This window comes from Cupressus sempervirens, chromosome 7 (assembly GCF_028749045.1).
Source record: "Cupressus sempervirens isolate cs-2001-9-10 chromosome 7, ASM2874904v1, whole genome shotgun sequence".
Classification (NCBI taxonomy): domain Eukaryota; kingdom Viridiplantae; phylum Streptophyta; class Pinopsida; order Cupressales; family Cupressaceae; genus Cupressus; species Cupressus sempervirens.
In genome coordinates, this window is record NC_143124.1 from 436,786,600 (window position 1) to 436,804,678 (window position 18,079).

The window sequence follows — 18,079 nt, forward strand, 5'->3', positions numbered from 1 at the left end:
TACTCAAAATTTATGGTCCCTTCATTTTTTTATCTGGTCCCATTATTTGTTTTAATAGGTGAAAGTCAGAATATCTACATCAATTAAACATTTTCTCATAAAATCTTTGAACGAGTGGAGGCCTAGTATCAAGATTACATGTCTTTCGAACATGCTAGCAACCGACTTCTTTAAATGTTGTAGTCCCTTGTTGAACTTTTTCTCCTCGTCAATTTATTTTACAGAAGACGCTTTCCCATTTCTCTCTTTTTTGGAACTAATTCACAGTGACGCTTAAATTCTCAGTAGATAAGACAATAGTTTCTCGGATTAGAATATGTAAAGAAAGAAGTGTGCATCAATTTGTTGTATGCTTACTGGACATCAATATGTTGTGTCATAGAAAACAAAGTAGTATAATACAGATGTAAATTTTAAATGAGTAAGGGTAGGACGTATGGCGTAGGTGAATCCATCACGAAATATTTACACTGAAGACAAGACAATTTGCATGACTGGATGAATTTATATGAAATTTCATCTAGAAGGGATGCATAAGATTGTTTTACCACTCTACAACTACAACGTCTTAAATCTCCTTCCATTCTACTAAGAAATTTTTGTACAGTTACAGAGACTAGGTTTTGTAAATTTCGTGGCTCCCAAGTTTAATCATGCTTCGTGGCTTCAAACCCTCCATTAGATTTAGCATCAAAGGTCAAGAAGCAAGCATGGCAGAGAGTCACAGTGACCAAATTAGAGATATGGTGCTTGGATTGGAAGCCGATGGCAACCAGTTCATCTACGTGCTACGCGGCTGCAAGTTTGAGGCGTCGATTTTTTCTTTGCAAATGGAAAGAGGCGAGAGTTTAGAAGACACTGTCACACGAAGCTTCAGAATGAAGTTGGATGCTTGGAAGCTCGACCATTCAAGAGATTTAATTTCATAATTTTATATATCAGAAAATTAGTTTTACCCCTAGCAAAATTGTTGACAGCCAATCAAACAATAGAATTTAATGATTGAAAAATAATTTAAAACAAAATGATTTTTAGTCTTTAGAAATTTACTAAATTTGAACTCAAAAAAATTAATTGTGACCCTCATGCAAAACATTAGTTCGGTGCCTATAGCATGGGCAGGGACTAATAATAAACAGTATTTAGCTGTATCTGATAACCGTTTAACTCCGCGAGCAATTTACATATGTTTTAAACGTCCCATCAGGCTAACGTATTACAGTTTTCTTGGCCCGTACCCTTCGCAACAATATACGCCACGACGATGGCGGTGGTCAATACGAGCGGTGTGACGCAAAGGCCGACGTCCGCAGAACCCTAACAAGTTTACAACTCTTATCATTCTACGTGAAGGCGAGTTACGTTGACTCTACTATCTGCCTAAACCTACCGACCTTGTTTTTATTATATGTATGTGCTATCGAATGCCAAAAAATGAAAACGAAGAAAATATTATTCTTGTGTGATCATTTTGTGGAGTGCGTGATATAACATGGAGCAAGTGAAAGTGCTGGGCGAAGAGATAAGCATATTCGCCGTGCGCGTATTAATTGGCTTGCAAGAGAAAGGAGTGAAATATGAATACCGATTAGAAGATCTGCCCTCCAATAAGAGCCCCTCCTCCTGCAAATGAATCCCGTGTACAAGAAAGTACCCGTCCTGATCCACAATGGGAAGCCCGTATGCGAGTCTCTCGTTATTCTTCAGTACATTGATGACACATGGAGCTCTTTGAAATATTTGCCGGCCAAGCCATATGACCGTGCCCTTGCCCGCTTCTGGTATGAGCGTTTAATGAATGTATCAACTCCTTTCAAACAATCCGTTAATTGAAAAAGTTATAATGCATGCGTTATTTTGCTTTTGCAGTTTTTGACTCGGCGTTTCGTATAGTGCATTCGAAAGATGAAGATAAGGAGCAGGCCAAGCTTGCCATGCTGGGGAACTTACAATATTTAGAAGGTACGTTTAAAGAAATGACGGCGGGAGGATCTCTGCCTATCTTTGGAGGAGAGTGTTTCGGGTTCGTGGATCTCTGCCTTTATTTGGAGGAGAGTGTTTCAGAGTGAATATCCGCTGTTGGATGCATGGGTTAAGAGATGTATGGAGAGGAACAGTGTCAAGAAAGTCCTTCCCTCTCCTGATCGAGTTCTTCAAGTGCTCAAGACATTTTTTAAGTAATTTATGGGCTTTAGACTGTATTTGTTAAGTGGTTTAAGTAGCTACCGCGCGAAATAGTGTTAGGTTAACTTGCAAGTATTATTTAGATGTTTATGTAGCTAGTTTGACTTTGCTTAAGGGCGTTAAGGTGTATAAGCCGTCGAGAAGATATTCCATGGCATCGATGAAAATACTGTTCACTGTTGGATTACTTTTGCGTCAAAAAGGGATTTTGGTAATGTAAGGACTTAAGACTGAATGTCAAATAGAGCCAGGCTTCTGAGTTCCTATTATAAATTGTAAATTTTTCTGTGAGAATGATTTCTTAATATGCCTCTCGACTATTTATGGTGCGTGCTCCAATGTATTTTGATAGACTATTTTTTCGCACTTCTGGAATTTGATTAATGGGCAGCACCGCTACAGTTTTAAACTAAAAGAGAAATTCGTAAAAAGGTTTTCTTTACTCTCAAAATATGGCGACGTGGCAATATGGAACGCATTTATAAGTTATTAAAAATTCAAGCATCTCAGGAGAGTTGAAGATTTCCGCATTCGCAAGGTTTACCTTAGTTTGTGTCTTTTTCAGATAGTGATGCAAGAGGTGTCCCTACAGAAATTTTAATGATTTTATTTAGGTAAGTGTGGCCAATCTTATGTGGAAAGTATTATTTGTCCCTTATATTTTAATTATTTTTTATTATATATCTATTCTTAAATTTTGATTATTAAATTATATAATGGATCAATGACAGCTTATGTTATAATCTATTTTTGGAGTTGGTAATTCAATCAATTTTGAGGCTTTTATTAATAGCTTATGTTTATGAGAACAATTGCTCCAAAATATTGGATCATAATTCAATCAATTTTAAGGCTTTTTTAATAGCTTATGCTTATAAGAACATTCGCTCCTAAATATTTGATCATTAGGGAATTTTTTTGGTCCAGTAAAGTAAATGATGGGACAATACTGAACAAGCTTCAAATAATAGTTTGAGATGAAAATATTTTAATTCTTATGTGCATAATGGATTCCAAGTGTGGTTTGTAAAGTGATTAATGGGGCAATAAGGAACAAGCTTCAAATAATACTTTGAAAAGACAACATTTGAACTCTTATGGGCATAACGGATTCCAAGTGTTTGGAAAATAGCTATAGACAATTAAGTATATATATATATATATATAAATTCTAAAAAATCAACATTTGAAAAATGGCTATAAACAATTAAGTACATATGAAAACAATTTAAACATCATTTAAATTTTATGTGCTATTTAGAAACTTGTAATATGCAAAAGATTTTATAACAACTAACAACACTCTTCTTCTATATATCTTCTCCTACTTAATAATGTTTCCTAACTAAAAAAATAATTATATTTTTCAAATGATCTATGCTCATACCCTATTCAATGATCTTTTTTAGGTATAAATAGAGGATGCTAGCATTGCACTACCTGAAAGTTTTGAAAGGCTTTTCATCTAATCATTATCCACATATCCTTCATTTTTTACTGTCCACAAAGCCATATTTATTCAAAGCATTATGTCGAACATTTCAAATGCCTTGGTTATGGATCTACTATTGGAATCAATACTTACAAGAAATTGTGTAACGATAATATCTACCGGCATTCCTCATTTTATTTGTGCTTTGATGGATGTAAATTCCTTCTTCACAACCTCTTGTTCAAGCCAAAGATTCAAAGTCATATGAAAACATTGTAAAGCTTAGATTCACATGGGTTGATTGCATTTTTGTTTTTATTAAGGAATACTAAAAGGAGGATAAAAGGGTTCAAAACTTTTCAAATACATTAAATTGGTTGCATAAGCATAAAATAGTAGTAATAAGCGACAAGGTACCAAACTATAAAGTAAGAATTCATGAACTCGTGACACCATTATAAAGCATGGAAGTAGGTTAAAGGATGAATCGTGATGTGGATTAAACCCAAAAATATTCTACAAACATCCATAAATCATCTGTTCATACAATCTCAATTCAATATTTTAGTATAAAAGGGGTGAATGCTTAAGTATTAAAGCACACTACTCAAATATAAAATGAATTGGATACAACTAAATTGACTATAAAGATAGGGATATAACATCAAGACGGATAAGAATACAAAATTTGAATTCAAATGTAGTATCACCTAACACATGAATAGTTAGTTATAATTGCAATCTGATCAAATTAACCATATAAATCAACCTTTTTGTACACACACCATGTCAACAACACATTATCACATTTTCTCATTATGTGACTTCTAAGATGGATCACAAAAATATTCTCTTAGACTTTGATGCAAGAGCATCTTGGGTGTAAGAGCAATCTAGCATCATCGAAAAATGTTTCATTTTAGTTGTTTGAATAAGGGTTGTCTTAATGCAAAGTTGTTGTTTGTAGAAGATTTCTACTGAGTCAATTAGCCATATGCACTTGAAATGTCCTAATTTCAAAGCTAGAGGTTCATCTTAGACATATCAGCCTACCATTTCAGGGTCAGTGCCATATCATAAGTATTGGTGGAGTTATTGTGGACCTTTGATAGAAATATTTGGTACAAAAACTTTGGTATTACTTTTCAAGGCCTAAATGTGCCTAGATAAGGCCCAAAAACTTGATGGATGGGCACTTGCATGGATTCAAGTCTGTAGATTAGAAGACGAGGATTCTAAAAAGTGGTTTTAATATCCAATTGGAGAAACATTTTGAATGTTATGGCCTTCCAAAGTTGGGTCAACTAGAAGTTCCAGAATAAATGTCAAAAATGTATTTGACCAACTCTATACGTATTGTTAGGGTCTTTCAGCCCTAGGTATTAAGTTTGAGTGTCTAGAACCTTCTCAAGTGACATAAAATTGCACATTTAAGAAATGCATGTACATTGTCTAAGAAATTGTTGGGTGATAGTTCAACGCTATGCCTTTCACATTATTGTAATGAAGGTGCCCATGTGGGTTAACATATTGTAATTCTAAATTCTGCATTTCTACATTTGTGGTGATAGTAAAAAGCTCATATTTTGTTCTTCCAAATTGTTGTTGTTTGTTTCCTTTTGTTATTCTTTTTTTGCAGTAAGGGGAGCACCCTTCATCAAGTGGTATCAACGCAGTTATTTCTAAGTGTGTGGACAAAAAATTAACTGTGAGGCACTTCACACAAGGACTATGGTTTAGGCTAACCATGTAGACTGATCACCGACTATGAGGTTGTTTACACTAGGGTTTCAGTGGAAGTAGGAAAATTCCTCTAGAAAGAGAGCATGGTAGAAGAGTTGTAGGTGTTACACATGAGGTTTTTAGAGCCCTCTAAAGGAAAATGTAAGCATTGCAAGAAAAAAATGCACAGAGGAATGAATCTTATCATAGGAGATGATGAAAGAGAAGAAGAAGGAAACATACATTAAACACTAGTAGATGAAGTTCTTAACCAAGAGGAGGAAACTATTTTTAAGTCCATTTTCAAGATTGGAAAAAGACCTAAGTTTGATGTTTCTACATTTTTGGGAAATCTTAACATAGAGGAATTGATTGATTGGATCAATGAGTTGGAAGATACTATGCAGATATTGAAGTTTTAGACAGGGTCAAGTTTCCAAAGGCCAAACTAAAGGGTCATGCAAAGATCTAGCAGTAGGAGATCCAATTAGAGTAAAATAGAAGAGGGAAGGAAAAAATCACCAGATGGGATCAAATACTAGCTAAAATGAAGTGAAAATTCATTCCCATAGATCATGAGCTTGATCTACTAAAGAAAATGCAAGAGTTGAAGTGGGTGGGAAGATCTATTTAAGAGTATACTAAGGAGCTCTACTAAGTTCTCATTAGAATCATCCATGTAGAAGATGATACAAAGAAAGTAACCTATTATCTTAATGGGTTAAGGCCAAGAACTTAGGAGGAGTCAAGTTTATTTCAAATGACTACTATTGAGAAGGCATGTGAGTTTTCCCTAAGAGTTGAAAAGAAGCTAACAAAGAAATATGATAACAAGAATAATGGAAGAGGCCCCTGTGGAAGACCTAGCCAATGGTCTTATGGAGGCCGAGGGTGAAGCCTATACCAACTATTAGAACAAAAGGGGAAATAATTCTATTCATTTCCATGACTGGAACAATAGAGATCAAAGAGGAAGAGGAAGAGAAAAATGATCTAGAAGAGACAACTTTTGTGGAACATGTTTTCACTGAGGAGAAGAAGGGAATAGAGAATTTGAATGCTGCCAATGATAAGGAAGGACTATCAGATGAACTGAAGGCCTCGCTAGAGTTGTGCATGTTGATGAAGATACTAGATAATCAAATTCTTAAGATGATGTTGAAAGTGGAGAAGTCTTAGTTAATAGAAGAGCCCTGCTTAGTGGTGAGAATGAACCAAATCAAAGAAGGATCTTGTTTTGAAAAAGATGAAAATGTGAAGATAAGTATTCTGATTTGATCATTGATGGTGTAAGTACTAACAATATGGTGTGAAAAAATATGGTCACAAAGTTGAAGTTGAAGAGGCATAAACATCATGGCCATACCATATTGCCCAGGTACAAGATGAACACAAGGTCATGCTCAATGAGAAATGGTAAATGAAGTTTAAAATAAGGAGCTACCAGAATGAGATGTTATGTGATATCATACCTATGGAAATATGCCATATGTTGTTGGGTAGGCCATAGTAGTTTGATCGGTGTGGTGTACATGATGGGTGAGAAAATATCTACACTTTAACAGAGGATGGAATGAAACATAAGTTGAATTCATTGAAGGAGAAAGAGAAAAAGGTATGTAGCACTTCCAAAATATCTTTTACTAATGAAAAAGAGTTTATCAAAGGTATGAAGAATGAGCATATGTATTTTGTTGTACTCCTAGAAGATTCATTGAGAGAGTTTTTTGATATTGTCTTTGATAATGTACCTAATGGATTACCCCTAGAGAGGAAGATTAGTCAAGAGATGGATTTTATTCCAAGAGCTAGTTTTCCAAACAAGATAGCACATAGAATGCCACCAACAAAAAATGAAAAGTTGAACAGACAAGTTCATGAGTTGTTGCAAATAGGGTTGATTCTAGAGAGTCTAAGTCCATGTGTTGTACTAGTAGTATTAGCACCAAAACAAGAATTGATGATGGACAATATGCATGGATTCTCACACTACCATCAAGATCACAATCAAACTTGTACAAATTTCCAATTCCAAGAATGGATGATATCATGGATTGTTTGAATGACATGTATTTCACAAAAATAGATTTTAAGAGTGGATAACACCAAATTCACATAAGAGAAAATGACAATTGGAAGACTACTTTTAGAAAAGGGAAGGATTGTATGAGTGGTTAGTCATGCCTTTTTTGGCTAACCAATACACTGTGCACTTTCATGATGCTCATGAATGTGGTACTAAAGGAGTTTCTGGATAAGTTTGTCATTGTATAACTAATTGATATTTTTATCCTTAGTAAGATGTTGGAGGAGCATTTGATGCATATTCAAAAGGTGTTTGATGACTTGAGGAAAGAAAAATTGTTCTTAAATCTGAAGAAGTACAGTTTTCTAAAAAAGGAGTTGGAGTAATTGTGATTTGTAGTCTCATTAGAATGTCTAGAAATGGATATGGAGAAAGTGAAGGCTATCCTTGAATGGCCTACTCCAAAGAGTTCTACAAAGGTAAGATCTTTTCATGGACTAGCTAGATTTTGCAAAAAGTTCATAAGAAGTTTTAGCCATATTTGTGAACCCTTGACTAAAATAATGAGAGGAGATAATAAATACTTTAAGTGGACTCTAGGAGCTAAGAGTCTTGGTCAATTAAAACATAAAGTTACAAAAACCTATTCTACCACTTTTATATTTTCACAAGGTGTTTCGAGTATACTATAATGCTAGTGGTATGACAATAGGAGCATTTTGAGTGAAGAAGGTAGACCTATCACTCATTTCATTGAGAAGATGAATGATGGAAAAAAAAAATACTTTTATTTATGATAAGGAATTTTATGTTTTAGTTCAACCATAAAATAAGTGGAGACACTATATTCTTCCTAAGGATTTTATTCTATATACTGGTCATCAAGTTTTGTAATATAAGAATAGTCAAGGAAACTTAAACCAAAGGCATTTGAAGTGGGTTGAGTTTTTAAACAGTTGTACATTTCTTTTGAAACACAAGTTGTATCTAACAAAGTTACAAATGCTTTGAGTAGAAGATAACTTTACTGACAATGATGTAGATTAAGGTGGTTGGCCTCAAGGAACTCAATAATTTGTATCTAGAATATCCTTATTTCAGTGAAACTTGGAAGACTTGTATAGAACTTGTTACACTTGAAATGACAAAGTAGTTAGATTTCATAATCAAAGATAATATGATGTTCAAAGGAAGTTAGCTTTGCATTCCTAGAAGTTCCATGAGAAAGAATCTCATCTATGTGAACCATAGTGGAGGATTTGTTTGACATTTTGGGAGAGACAAGACCGTTTATTTGGTTGTTGAATTTCTTTCTAGCCATAGGTGTAACTAGATGTGAAGAAGTTTGTAAAGAGTTGTAGAGTATGTTAGATGATGAAATGAGTGAAGTAGGATATAGGGTTGTATCAACCATTACCTATACTAGAAAATTTTTAGAGGATGTCAACGTGCATTTTATTATTGGGTTATCAAGGACTCGAGGATGGTATAACTCTATTGTTGTGGTGGTTGATAGGTTTTCCATGATGCTATCTCTAAATCCCTATAGGAAGACTAGTGATGGCATTCATGTGGATGATTTTTTTTTTCAAAGAACTAGTGTGACTACATGATCTGCCAAAGATCATAGTTTCTAATTGCAATACCAAGTTTTATGGGTGTTTTTAGCATAAATTGTGGATGAAATTGAAGAAAATTTTGAATTTTAGTTCATCACAGTATTCACAAAATGATGGAAAAATAAAGGTGGTGAAAAAACATTTGGGGAATTTTCTAAGATACTTGATTTGCGATAAGGCAAAAGGATGGACTCTAATTTTACCATAAGAAGAATTTGTATATAATAATTATATCAATAGGATTATTGGAAAATCATCATTGTAGATTGTATATGATATTAGTCCCATAATGGCTTTTGAATTGAGGCAATTAGATAAACGAGAAATAAGTAGTGTTGAAGCATAAGAATTTTGTGAGCATTTAAAGAACATCCATGATGAGGTGAGGAAGCACATTATGAAGATGAATACACATTATGAAGCTAGGGCATATGTGACAAGGAGGCATAAGGGATTCTAAATTTGAGATGATGTCATAGTTCATTTAAGAAAGGAGCATTTTCCAGTAAGTACATATAATAAGATAAAAATGAAGTTTGGACCATGCAAGATAGTGAAAAGGCATGATTTTTGAAATGCCAATGAAGTAGAGTTTCCAAATGAACTAGATATTTCACTAGTATTTAAGATTTTCTATTCGATAGAGTGCTATGAAGGAGGTGATGGAAATGAAGTTTCAAAATAAAAATTGAGTATTCTAGCGGCTAGTTCATCTACAAAAGAGATTGAGGAGATACTAGATAGTCATGTTGGAACAAGTAAAAGGAATGAAACTTATGAAGAATAGCTAGTAAAATGGAAAGGGAGGGTAGTAGAAGATTAATCATTGCTAGAAAAGGAGAAGTTTAACCATTTTTATTTTCCTTTGAACACTTGAGACATAACATGGACACTTCTAAAAATTACCCTGGGTGTCTGATGTAGGAGAATCATAGGTTTAAGAGAATTCTTGCATCACTCAAAAATATTTTGTTTCAATTGTTTGAATAACAGTTGGCATAATACACATTGGTTGTCTATAGAGGATTGGAACTCAGTAAGTAAGTTATATTAGCTTGGAATGTCCTAATTTTAGAGGTGGAGGTTCATCACAGTCATATCATTCTGCGAATTGAGGCTCAGCGCCACTTCATAAGTATCAGTGGAGTTATTGTAGATTTTTGGTATATAAACTTTTGACTTAGTTTCAAAAGCCTAAACATGCCTAGATGAGGCCCAAAAACTTGATGGATGGGCACTTTTTCAGAACTAACTCTATAGATCAGAAGCTAAGGATTTTTAAAAGTGGTTATAATAGCTTTGTCTTGTAGATTACTCTAGTGAAGGCACCCATGTGGGTTAGTATTATTGTAATTATCAATTCTATAATTCCACATTTGTGGTGATTGTAAGAAGCTCATATTTTGTTCTCACAAATTTTTGTTATTTATTTGTTTCTTTTATGTGTTTATGGTATTAAGGGAAGCACCCTTCATCATACCCAATCCCAAAACTTGTTCAATCTAGCTCCAAAAAGTGGATAATGTGTAAAACATATCAAAATTCATTTCTTAAATCCTTATATTAACCAAAAGTATATATGATTTAGAATTTTTGTCTCGACTATAATAAAAAATAGAAATGTTTGGATCATTTATCTAATAGGATCACTAATAGGATCATTGACCAATCCAAAAAGGTTGTCTCTACATAAACAAAATTTTGTCAATATGATACTCAAATCAATATATCTTCCCTTAACTAAAACATCAAAATTCTAGATCATAGGAATGTATTGATAAAAATCTATATATTTATTATGTAACTATGAAATAGAAGATTTTCCACAATCTATTCATATTGATATACTCTCCTATATACTAATACTTAGTTTATTTCATCAAATGTCCTTTAGTATCATCATTTATTGATAGGAAGTCAAGGTAGTACAATGTAGTTTCCATTAATAATGTCATGAAAACTGCCTTCAACATTATCTCTTGCCAAATTTTTTTGCTTTTAGCATGGATGGAAAAACATATTAATAAATTAGTAAGTGCCAAAACAAACACCAAAATTTAACTATTATAGTGGGGTTTACATTGCACCAAAAGATAGACTTTTTTTGAAGTACATCAAACCCTATATGGAAAAAAGGTCACCATGGCTTCCCTATATCTAGAGCTAGATCAATTCATTTGGTATCACTGGCTTTGTACTCATAGAAGGAAAAAGGGACTCACCATATCATGGTCAATTTTTACAGAAGAAATCCAAGCACAATATAGCAATAGTGTGACATAAAACTTCTTTAGCCAACTTGCTAAGCTTCGACAAATAGGATCAATTAAGGACTATAATCCAAAATTTCAACATTAGGTAGACATGTTTAGTCCTAGCTCAATAAATGAGTCTTTTATATTGGCACACAAGGTAGAGGAAAAGTTCTTGATTCCTAGAAAGAAAGGGGTTGATGTGACAAGAGAAAGAGGTTATTCAACACCTTCTCTTCCTCAACCTACTCGGTTGACTTCATAACAAATTGAGGAGAAAAGAGAAAAAGGGTTGTGTTTCAATTGTGATAGAAAATACAGTCGAGGACATAAATGTAGTGAAAATAAATTGTTCTATATTCAAGGTCTAAGTGAAGAAGAAGAGGATAAACCATATTAGAGGAGGATAGGGAGTCAGTTGAGGAATCACATGATTCTCAACCAATCATTTCTTGTCATGCACTTTCATGTTTCAGTGCATCACAAACTCTCAATGTAGTGGGTTTCTTAAAGAAGAAGAAAGTAATAGTGTTGGCTGACCCAGGTTGTACTCATAATTTGATCAAAAAAAATGTTGACAACTCTTCTAATTTTTTTATATATCTAGCCCCAAAGTTTTAGGTCTCGATTGTAGATGAGGGTACAATTAGTTGTTTAGGGAAGTTTTATAGCATCAAATTATCCATGGGAGGTTATCAACTTGATACCCCAATGTATGCGATATCCATGGGTGTGGTAGATATTCTTTTGGGAGTACAATGGCTTACTATATTGGGAACGATTGAGATGAACTTCCAAGAACTATTCATGAGATTTCAATCAAAAGGAAAGGTAGTGGTGCTAATAGGGTTGAAGAAAAAATCCCCACAAATGGTAATCTCTCATCAAATGCAAAAGTTTCTAAAGAAATGAGCAGATGGATTTGTGGGCCACATGTGTTCATTAGAAGTCTCTTATTCTAATGCTCTTACTCATCCATATTTACAAGCAATAATTGATCGTCACTCAGTAATTCTTGGAGATATGCCTAAAGGACTTCCTCCTAAGAAGGATGATGACCATGCCATACAACTAGTTCTAGAGGACCAACCATAAAACATCAAGCCTTATAGGTACCTACACATACAAAAAAGTGAGATAGAACAAATTATTGAGGAAATGTTAGAAGCATGAATTATCAAGTATAGCCAAAGTGCTTGATCCTCACCTATGGTGATGGTGCATAAGAAGGATTAAACTTGGTGCATGTGTCTAGATTATAGAGTGCTTAACAAGTAAACTATTAAATATAAGTTTCCAGTTCCAATCAATAATGATTTTCAAGATGAATTAAATGGAGTTATGTGTTCTACCAAGTTAGATCTTAGATTGGATTATCACCAAACTTGGATTAAGGAGGAAGGTACTTGTAAGATGACATTTCAAAATCATGAAGGTCATTATGAATTTTTAGTGATGTCATTTGGTCTTACCAATGAACCATATACATTCCAAAGTTTGATGTATTCAATTTTTAAGAAGTTCTTGAGAAAAGTTTTGTTGGTATTTTTAAATTATATTGATTTATAGCAAGATTTGGGAAGAAATTTTTTAGCATGTAGATCAAGCATTACAATTACTCAAAGATCATCAACTCTATGTTAAGCCATCCAATTGTGCTTTTCATCTTAAGGAGGTGGAGTATTTGGGACACATAGTTTCACATGAAGGAGTAAAGGTGGACCCTACCAAAATTAAGGCTATCATGAAATGGCCTATTCCAAAAACCATTAAGAAGTTGAGTGGTTTCTTGGGATTTATAAGGTACTATAGAAGATTTTTGAAGAATTATGATCATAGAGAAACACCCCTCACCACTCTATTGAAGAAGGATTCCTTTCATTAAAATGAATCTACTAATGTATCATTTGAGCAATTGAAGGAGGCTATGTGTAAAACTCTAGCACTTGCCACTCAAGACTTTACCAATGAACTCATTGTGGAATGTGATGCTTCTAGAAATGGGGTAGGAGCAGTTCTCATGAAATAAGGTTGACCAAATGCTTTTAAGAGTCATCAATTAAAAGGTAAAAATCAACTCAAACCTATTTATGAGAAGGAAATGCTAGCAATCCTTCATGCAATTAAACAATGAAGGCCTTATTTAATGGGTTGACACTTCAATGTTAAGATAGATCATGATAGCCTAAAATATTTTTGGAACAAAGACTATCTTCACAAGATCAACCAAAATGGGTCACTATGATTTTGGCTTTGAAATTGTATACAAGAAAGGGAAGGAATACATTGTGGCTGATGCTCTTTCCAAGAATGACAAAAAAGATGAAGCCTTATTGTGTTCCCTTTCAATACTACAAGCAAATTTAGTGGTAGAAGCCAAAACAAAGTGGCGAAATGATGTTGCAACAAGTAATCTCATCTAGCAACTAAAAAGTTATCCTAGTAGTTTAGATAAAAAAAAATTGAAGGGTGATATTCTTTGGTATAAAGGGTTCTTGTGTCTCTACAATAATTCCATGCTTCAACAAAAGATTCTCACAAAGCTACATGAGTCCCTAGTTGGTGGTCATTTAGGATTTTTGAAGACATATCATCGAGTCAAGCAAGAATTTTTCTGGGAAGGTATAAAAGGTGATGTTCAAAATTTTGTGGTTGAATGTTTGGTTTGTCAAAGAAATAAGGGGGAAACAATTAAGACACCAGGAATCTTGCATCCTGTATCTATTACTAGCTAGCATTGGGAAGAGGTATCCACTGACTTCATCATGGGGCTTCCCAAATATAAAAGTCATAATGTCATCATGGTAGTAGTTGATCACCTCACTAATTATGCACATTTCATTTCATTATCACATCCTTTTACAAGAAGTATAGTAGAAATTTTTTTCTTAAAGAATATCCAAAAGCTACATGGTACACCAAAGGTTATTGTTAGTGATTGTAATCCTACATTTACTAGTAACTTTTGGAAAGATCTATTCTCATGTTTGAGTACTCAATTAACTCATTTTTCTTCATCCCATCCTTAATTAGATGGGAGAATAAGGTTGTTAATAAATGTTTGGAAGGATATCTATGTTGTTTCACTTTAGAGAAAAAATCTCAATGGGTAGTTTGGGTACCTCTTATAGAACAATAGTACAATACTTCTTTTCATAGCTCATAAAAAATGTCTCCATTTTTGGAATTTTATGGATATCATCCTCTTTCCATCACATCATCATTAAATGTGTCACCAAGAGTTCAAGCAATAGAGGACAACTTTCTTCATCAAAAATAGGTACTTTAAGAACTCAAGGAGAATTTAGCTATGCCACAAAATTGACTGAAACAATAGGTGGACCAACATTGTAGTGAAATAAATTTTGAAGTTGGGTATTGGGTATTCTTGAGATTGCAGCCTTATTAAAAAAATATCAATGAAGCCAAAAAAAAAGAAAAAAATGTCTCTGCAGTATTATGGACCATACCAAATCATGCAAATGATTGTTAGTGTTGCCCACAAGCTAGAGTTTCCAACAACAACAAAGATACATCTAGTTTTTAGTGTTTCTTATTTTAAGAAGGTAATTCGGCAGAATATTGCTACTCAAACAATACTACCAGAGCTTGATGAAGAAGGAAGAATAATTTTGGAACCAGAGTGCATTCTTCAAATAGACACGAAGATGTTGAAGAATAGAACCTTGACCCAGTATCTCATCCAATTGAATAATTTACTAGTTGAGGAGGCCACATGGGAGGATAAGGGGTTCATTCAAAAGAATCCACACTTGGATAACATTGAGGACAACACTTCTTTAAAGAGAGGGGCATGCTACATCTTTAATATTGGTGTATATAGGGTTATTAATAGTCAACTTGTGACTATCCTAATCCTTCATTAATTCATGTTATCATTATTAGATTATTATTTAGGTAGGTCAACCTTGATGTTATGTAGGGTTGTGTCTATTCATCCTAAGCATAATTAGGTATATATAGGAGGTTTTGAGTCTTATTTCAACAACAAATTGCGAAGTATGTTCTCATTAGAGATATTTTCAGGTTCCCCCCTCGAAGTATCCTATTACTCTCAGTTATTATCAAGTATTTATAGAATATTTCATATTATCTCTTCTATTGTGCAAATTATTTCATTATAAAATTTCTACATTGAAATGTTTAAAGACCTTTAACAAGGTCACTCTAAAAATGACGATTCAAATATTGTAATGGGGTCACAATAATTATGTGTTTCATAACCTTTACCAATGTTGGCTCCTAATAAGGCTCACTTCATAAGAGTGAAAAGTTGTAACTAGTTGCATTGGCAGTTTTTCCAAATTGGGTGTCCAAATTAAATCTTGGTGTCTCATGTGTTCATGTTATTAGCTTAATGTTTTATGTTTTTGTAACAAAGTTATTAAAGATTAATTCACATTATGATCTTAAGACTTTGTTAACTGAGTTATAATAATTATCTAGTTCTAATTGAGCAAAGAAAGGATTTGGTTTATTAAGTGAGAAGTCTAAATTGGCACCCCTCCCCTTTTAGTTTCTCCTTACATTTCCAAAATTATATATGTATAAATGTGTGTGTGTGTGTGTGTGTGTGTGTGTGTGTGTGTGTGTGTGTGTGTGTGTGTATGTGTGTGTGTGTGTGCGCGCATGTGCGTGTGCGTGTGCACGCACGCACGCGCGCATGTGTGTGTGTGTGTGTGTGTTAATTCACACTATATGCATATGTACATATGTATGAATATATTTTACACACATATTCACATATATACATAAATCCATACAAACATGCATGCAAGCACATACATACATACATACATACATTTTCATGTATGATTCTGTGATGAGTGAGTGTCACATCATCATATAGTAGCTAATTTTAACAAGATATGCAGACTATGAAATAAGGAATAAGGTAAGACACTTGGGTTCTAGATGAATAATATATAAAACTATGTATTTGTCACTTTCATTATAAAATGAGTGTTTCTAATATTACATTTTAGGGAGAAAAAGAATGAAATATTTAAGTGATATAATATGCCAATGGGTTGTATATGCTACATCATACTTACTAAAGTATTGGTATCCAGATAAATATAATTAACACACACAAACATAGTGGAATCATACAATCATAATAAGGGTGGACCTTGAATTCTTTGAGAATGTGAGAAACCTTCTACAATAGGAAAGATAATTTATGAGATTTTGAATTCCTCCGTTTTTCAGTTGTGTCATGTAGTGCCTACCCCTAGTTCACATTTTGTTTTAATTGCCAAACTCTTTTAGGCCAGTTTTATACTTGATGTTTAGTAGCATTACTTTCAGATTATCAGATGTTGTTTTACACTCAATTTATTATATGATGAGATGACTTGGTACTCTATATTTCATGCATGTATGATGATTATTCAATGTTTTCAATTATCGATGATGATTAGTTAGATGGTTTATTCTCACATGTGCTTTCTTATGGATACTTACCCCATACTGCATGTGTATGGTGTGCGTGTTTGTTTTCTTTATGTATGGTGTTTCTGATGTGGTTAAGGAAGGGAGTCATAGTCACCTGCTAGTCGGGATCTACACGATGCACCACTTCCTGCCATTGTCTGTTTAGCTTAGAATATTGTGTCTGTACATGCGTGGATTTTATGCAGGTTGCAGGTACCGGGTATCGACTTCCCTGAATTGTCAGGATGAGCGTACCCTATCGAATTATCTCAATGGTAAGAGAGGGGAGATAAACTCTTAAGTCCAATTCCTAAACCCTTTAGCCAATTGTCCTAATTGATAATTAGGGCAAGTATCTAAGTTAAGTACCCTCCGAATGCATCAAATGATGTTATTTCGTGATTATAACCCTTTTGTTTGATTTAGTATGTATTTTTCTATGATGGGTTTTCGTATGTTGCTTTATGAGTCCTTGATGTATTTTCTATTAATTAAGTTTAATTAAAAGGATTAATTAATGATTTAATTTAATAGAAAATTATTATGATATTTTAATAATTGATTATATTTAATTAATTGAGAAATTAATTAAATAAAAAGAATTAAATTTGGAAATATAAATTTTAAGTATAATTTTAGAATGTGATAATATTTATTTAATTTAATAATAATATATATTTAGAGTTCATTTTTTTAAATAAATGCTAAATATTATTATAAATTGAATTAATAAATATTTTATCAATTAAAGTTTCTTAAATAAATTAAAAGTGGGAAAGATATTAAATTATTAAAGGTTTCTAGATCGCATGATCTAAGCATGAGTTTAAATATAAAAGAAATTAATTAAAATGATTAATTAATGATTTAATTTAATAGAAGATTATTATGATATTTTAATATTTAATTATATTTAATTAATTCAGAAAGTAACTAAATAAAAAGAATTAAATTTGGAGATAAAAGTTTAAGGATAATTTAGAACATTATAATATTTATTTAATTTAATAATAATATATTTAGAGTTCATTTTTAAATAAATGCTAAATATTATTGTTATTTAAGTTAATTAAATATTTTATCAATTAAGTTCTAAAATAAAGTAAAAAGTGAAAATATATTAATTATTAAAAGTTGTAAGATTGCATGATGCGAGCATGTGTTGAAAATAAAGAAATTAATTAAAAAGATAAAATAAGAGGAAATTATAATATTATTTTAATCTCATAAAGTGCACATGGGATTAAAAGTAATAAAGATTAAAAATAGAAGTCAAGTGGAATATTAAATAAAGTTATTTAATGATTCATTTAATATGCATTAAAAAGATAAAGCAAAGATTAATAAAAAGATAATTTTGAGTTAACTCAGTTGAGCAAAGAGTCCT

At 32.8% G+C, this 18,079-nt stretch overlaps 1 long non-coding RNA gene across 1 annotated transcript; it reads left to right on the top strand.

Annotated features, from left to right (window-relative positions):
- The first annotated feature begins 1,453 nt into the window (after positions 1-1,453).
- Positions 1,454-2,457, top strand: LOC149547446 (uncharacterized). Its single transcript, XR_016354403.1, has 2 exons — positions 1,454-1,781; positions 1,870-2,457. It is a non-coding gene; the product is annotated as an uncharacterized LOC149547446 (long non-coding RNA).
- Positions 2,458-18,079: the final 15,622 nt, after the last annotated feature.